We start from the raw sequence: 6,596 nt of genomic DNA on the forward strand, positions 1-6,596 counted from the left end.
TATTTACATTTTTATTGTCATTTCTTTTCTTTTCTTTTCTCTTTTATTTTAATTTTTTATAAACAAAGTATGTACACCACAATTTTTTCTTTTATCAAATAAAAGAGATGCATATGTTTTAAATAATAGATACATGAGTGTTTACCCATTTTTCTAAATATTCTCAATGAAATCCAAATTAAGCTAACTACCAATGTTTTCCCACAAATTCCCCCCACACTTGATTAACACACGCACTCAAACCCAAGCTAATCAAAGATATAATTTAAGGACATAATGGTTTTCCACTTATAGGGAATAATGTGCTTAAAATTAGAACAAAGGGGAATTAAAGGCTCAAAAAGTGGTTTACAAAGATAGATGTAAGGGTTAGCCATATGGGTTTATGAGTTTAATTTCAACAATGGCCTCAATCATACCAAATGCAATTCAAAACATCAAATATAGGACATATAGACTAAAGCAAATCTAAGATTACAATCATAAAAGGAGTTTATCACACAAGAACAAAAATTGTGATTGAAAATGTGCAACCACACAATCAAAGCTCAAATCTCACTAAGTATTTGTTCAAGCTCTTTTCTATGTTCCTTAAAAAGATACTTCAAGCAAGTTCAAAAGCAAGTTTTCAAATCTAATCAATGGAACGCCCTAAAAGGGATTTCTTGAAAATTCTTTGTTGTTTTACCAAACTTATTTACTATACTAGACAACATTCAAATATAACTACAATAAAACTATAATCAAACTAAGATATATACAAACAAACTAAGCAAAGCTTAATGTAATAAAATACTAACAAATATTCACAAGAAAGCCTAACTACTAAAAGCTATAAAATAGTGCAAAGTGTTGAAAAAGAGAGAGTTACGCCCCAAAATTGTGGATCTTTCCCCACACTTAAACGTTGCACGGTCCTCCGTGCATGCACTCAATTCAGGGGTGAAGAGATATGAGGCTCCACCTTTAGCTGGTGGGCACCGGGACTCCGGGTTGCCGTATAAAACAAGGATTGAGGAAAAGTAAGATGTGTGGCATGATAAAAGGTAATGTGTGTATCCTAAATGTGCATGGTTTAGAACACAACACATTGGCCAAGCAAAACGGCAACCACATAATCAAAAGAAATAACATGCGCTCCTCAATCAAGTGGCCTAGGTTGCAAGTTAAGCATAAACAAGAGATAAGGCACAAAAAAACCTAGGTAACCACAAAAGTGAATTGAGTGTTTGAGATATTGGATATTGAAATTGTGCAAGTGAAAGCTCAAAATAAATAGAAAATGGCACAATTAACAATAACCAATTTAATGATGAAAAGAGACTACTTATTCACACTTAGGAATAATGAAATAATCACATGTATAAGGTGCTTGTTACAAAAAGTGACAAGTCTTGATAAAAATTAAGTCAAGTCAACTCGAAAAAATGCAAAGTATTAACAAGGAACAAATACCTTGTTATGTGATTACATTCACTAAAAACCATGATGAATAAATAGTGCAACTCAATTCACTAAATTCATTATGCACTTATAAGAATTTCACCTAATACGCAACATGTAAATGTGCAAATCCAATTAGGTGTTAGTAATTTAAGGCAAAGTATAAGTGCATTGATTAAATTCAATCAAGAAGCAATCCAATCAATATTAAGCAAACACTTGCAACTTATTCAATTAACAAGCAAGTAAACCAAAACTAATATAACTACTAAAATGAAAATAAAATGCAATGAAAACTATAAGAATAAGTAGAAAAGAGGGCAAAAGCAAGAGAAGAGGGGTGGAGGGAAGAAGAACAGAAGAATTAGAGAGAATAGGAGAAAAGAAGTATAGTAGAAGAAAACAGGGCCATGCGTATGCACACTAGGTGGGAAAAAGGGAGGTGTACGAGTGCACACCATATGCGAGAGCTCCGGGCAGAAGAAGAATTAAGATAGTGTATGTACGCACCAAGGTGTGCGCACGCACATATGGTAAAGAAATAAGGGGTGAGTGGACGTACAAGTGTGCGCGAACGCTCTGAATAGAGAGGGGATTAAGAGGTGTGCGTACATGATGAGCGAATAATTTATACGCTTTTTGGCATTGTTTTTAGTATGTTTTTAGTATGATCTAGTTAGTTTTTAGTATATTTTTATTAGTTTTTAGTTAAAATTCACTTTTCTGGACTTTACTATGAGTTTGTGTGTTTTTCTGTGATTTCAGGTATTTTCTGGCTGAAATTGAGGGTTCTGAGCAAAAATCTGATTCAGAGACTGAAAAGGACTGCCGATGCTGTTGGATTCTGACCTCCCTGCACTCGAAGTGGATTTTCTAGAGCTACAGAAGCCCATTTGGCGCGCTCTCAACGGCGTTGGAAAGTGGACATCCTGGGCTTTCCAGCAATATATGATAGTCCATACTTTGCCCAAGATTTGATGGCCCAAACCGGCGTGGCAAATCAGCCTCAGAAATTCCAGCGTTTAACGCTGGAACTGGCATAAAACTTGGAGTTAAACGCCCAAACTGGCATAAAAGCTGGCATTTAACTCCAGAAAAGGTCTCTACACGAAAATGCTTCATTGCTCAGCCCAAGCACACACCAAGTGGACCCAGAAGTGGATTTTACGTCATTTACTCATTTCTGTATACCCTAGGTTACTAGTTTACTATTAATAGGATCTTTTGACATTGTATCTGCACCTCATGACACTTTACACGTTTCTTTGTGTACCTTCCACAGCATGAGTCTCTAAACCCCATGGTTGGGGGTGAGGAGCTCTGCTGTGTCTTGATGGATTAATGCAATTACTACTGTTTTTCATTCAATCATGCTTGCTTCCATTCTAAGATATCACTTGTTCTTAAATCGGATGAATGTGATGATCCGTGACAGTCATCATCATTCTCAACTATGAACGTGTGCCTGACAACCACCTCTGTTCTACCTTAGATTAAGTAGGTATCTCTTGGATTCTTTAACCGGAATCTTCGTGGTATAAGCTAGAATTGATGGCGGCATTCAAGAGAATCCGGAAGGTCTAAACCTTGTCTGTGGTATTCTGAGTAGGATTCAATGATTGAATGACTGTGACGAACTTCAAACTCCTGAAGGCGGGGCGTTAGTGACAGACGCAAAAGAATCACTGGATTCTATTCCGGCCTGATTGAGAACCGACAGATGGATAGCCGTGCCGTGACAGGGTGCGTTGAACATTTCCACTGAGAGGATGGGAGGTAGCCACTGACAACGGTGAAACCCTTGCATACAGCTTGCCATGGAAGGAGCCTTGCGTGCTTGAAGAAGAAGACAGTAGGAAAGCAGAGATTCAGAAGATGGAGCATCTCCAAAACCCCAACATATTCTCTATTACTGCAAAACAAGTACTTATTTCATGTTCTTTTTCTTTTCACAATCAATCCTGATAATTTCTGATATCCTGACTAAGATTTACAAGATAACCATAGCTTGCTTCAAGCCGACAATCTCCGTGGGATCGACCCTTACTCGTGTAAGGTATTACTTGGACGACCCAGTGCACTTGCTGGTTAGTTGTGCGGGATTGCAAAAGTGTGATTGCAATTTCGTGCACTAAGTTTTTGGCGCCGTTGCCGGGGATTGTTCGAGTTTGGACAACTGACGGCTTATCTTGTTGCTTAGATTAGGACTGTTTTATTTTTGTTGGTTTAGAGTCTTTTAGTTGAGTCTAGTTTCATATTTTAAGTTTGGTGTCTTTTGTGCTTTTATTCACTAAAAAATTTTTCAAAAAAGTGTTCTTGGTGTTCATCTTGACATCCAAAGTTTTCTTGTTTGTTCTCTTTGTTTTGATCTAAAATTTTTAAGTTTAGTGTCTTTTTGTTGTTTTTCTCTTTCCTCATTAAAATTTAAAAATCAAAAAAATTATCCTTTCCTTATTTTACTTATTATTTTCGAAATTTTGCATTAATTTAGTCAAAGGTTTTCAAAATCATATCTTTTTTTTAGTCAAGTCAAAATTCTAATCTCAAAAATTGATCTTTTCAAATCTTTTTCACAAATCAAATCTCTTTAATTGCAATCACATTTTCAATCATATCTTTTTAATTGCTAATTCCAAAATCTTTTTTATTAATTAATTAATTTAGTTTTTAATTTGCTTTGATTTTATTTTCTTTTAGTTTTCAAAATTTTATTTTATTTTTCATTTATTTTATTTTGTTATTTTCGTCTCTTTTAAATAAAAAAAATTACTTTACTTGTGAATCCATATCATATTCCCTTTCTCCATCATGGACCTAAGTGGAATTGAGCAGTCCAGAAGGACTCTGGGGTCATATGCTAACCCCATTACAGCTGCATATGGGAGTAGCATCTGTATACCTCCCATCAAAGCAAGCAGCTTTGAGCTAAATCCTCAACTCATTATCATAGTGCAGCAAAATTGCCAGTATTCCGGTCTTCCACAGGAAGAGCCTACTGAGTTTCTGGCACAGTTCTTACAAATTACTGACACAGTACGTGATAAAGAGGTGGATCAGGATGTCTACAGACTATTACTGTTTCCATTTGCTGTAAAAGATCAAGCTAAGAGGTGGTTGAATAACCAACCTACAGCAAGCATAAGGACATGAAAACAGTTATCAGACAAATTCCTGAATCACTTTTACCCTCCAAAGAGGATGACACAGCTAACGCTGGACATCCAAGGCTTTAAACAAGAGGATAATGAATCCCTTTATAATGCCTGGGAGAGGTATAGAGGTATGCTAAGAAAATGCCCCTCTGAAATGTTTTCAGAGTGGGTACAATTAGACATCTTCTACTATGGGCTTACAGAAAAAGCTCAGATGTCTTTAGACCACTCAGCTGGTGGATCTATACACATGAGGAAGACAATTGAAGAGGCTCAAGAGCTCATAGACACTGTTGCTAGAAACCAATATTTGTACTCTAGCAATGAGTTCTCTCCAAAAGGGGAAGTCATGGCAGTAGCCACTGATCCTAATCCTCAAGAACAGATGATTGAGCTTAATCAACAATTGCTCCTGATGACAGAACAATTAGCAGAATTTAAAGAGATGCTCCATGAAACTAAAGTTGCTAACAAGAACATAGAATTGCAGTTGAATCAAACAAAACAGCAAATATCTAAACAGATAACAGAGGAATGTCAAGCAGTACAACTGAGGAGTGGGAAGACACTGAATAACACTGCTCAAAAGAGCAAAAGGCCAAATAAGGAACAATTGACAGAGGATAACCAACCCACTGTTCAAAATCCCTCTGAGGACAGTAAGAGCCCAGAGAGGAATACTTTTGGCGTTCAACCGCCAGAGAGGAAAGGAAAGTTGGCGTTAAACGCCCATTCCTTGCCCAGTTCTGGCGTTCAAACGCCAGAAAAGGGAGAAAAGTTGGCGTTAAACGCCCATTTTCCACCCAATCCTGGCGTTCAGACGCCAAGGGAAGATCAGACACCTAAGAGTGCTGACAGTAATCCCTCTAACAAGGCTTCTTCAACCACTTCTGTAAGGAATAAACCTGCAGCATCTAAGGTTGAAGACTATAAAGCCAAGATGCCTTATCCTCAAAAACTCCGCCAAGCGGAACAGGATAAGCAATTTGCCCGCTTTGCAGACTACCTAAGGACTCTTGAAATAAAGATTCCGTTTGCAGAGGCACTTGAGCAAATACCTTCTTATGCTAAGTTCATGAAAGAAATCTTAAGTCATAAGAAGGATTGGAGAGAAACTAAAAAAGTGTTTCTCACTGAAGAATGCAGTGCAGTCATATTAAAGAGCTTACCAGAGAAGCTTAAAGATCCTGGAAGCTTTATGATACCATGCACATTAGAGGGTAATTGTACCAAGAAAGCTCTATGTGATCTTGGGGCAAGTATCAACCTAATACCTGCATCCACTATCAGAAAGCTTGGCTTGACTGAAGAAGTCAAACCAACCAGGATATGTCTCCAACTCGCTGATGGCTCCATTAAATACCCATCAGGCATAATTGAGGACATGATTGTCAAGGTTGGGCCATTTGCCTTTCCCACTGACTTTGTAGTGCTGGAAATGGAGGAGCACAAGAGTGCAACTCTCATTCTAGGAAGACCTTTCCTAGCAACTGGACGGACCCTCATTGATGTCCAAAAAGGGGAATTAACCCTGAGAGTCAATGAGGATGAGTTCAAGTTGAATGTTGTCAAAGCTATGCAGCATCCAGACACATCAAATGACTGCATGAGCACTGATATTATTGACTCTTTGGTGGAGGAGGTCAATATGACTGAAAGTCTTGAATTAGAGCTAGATGACATCTTTAAAGATGTTCAGCCTAATCTGGAGGAACTAAAAGAAATAAAAGAAATTCTGAAAATTCCTCAGGAAGGAGATAAGCCTCCTAAAACCGAGCTCAAGCCACTCCCACCATCCCTGAAATATGCATTTCTGGGAGAAGGTGACACTTTTCCTGTGATCATAAGCTCTGCTCTAAATCCACGGGAAGAGGAAGCACTAATTCAAGTGCTAAGGACACACAAGACAGCTCTTGGGTGGTCCATAAGTGATCTTAAGGGCATTAGCCCAGCAAGATGCATGCACAAGATCCTATTGGAGGATGATGCTAAGCCAGTGGT

This window comes from Arachis hypogaea, chromosome 5, assembly GCF_003086295.3.
Source record: "Arachis hypogaea cultivar Tifrunner chromosome 5, arahy.Tifrunner.gnm2.J5K5, whole genome shotgun sequence".
NCBI classification, from domain to species: Eukaryota; Viridiplantae; Streptophyta; class Magnoliopsida; order Fabales; family Fabaceae; genus Arachis; species Arachis hypogaea.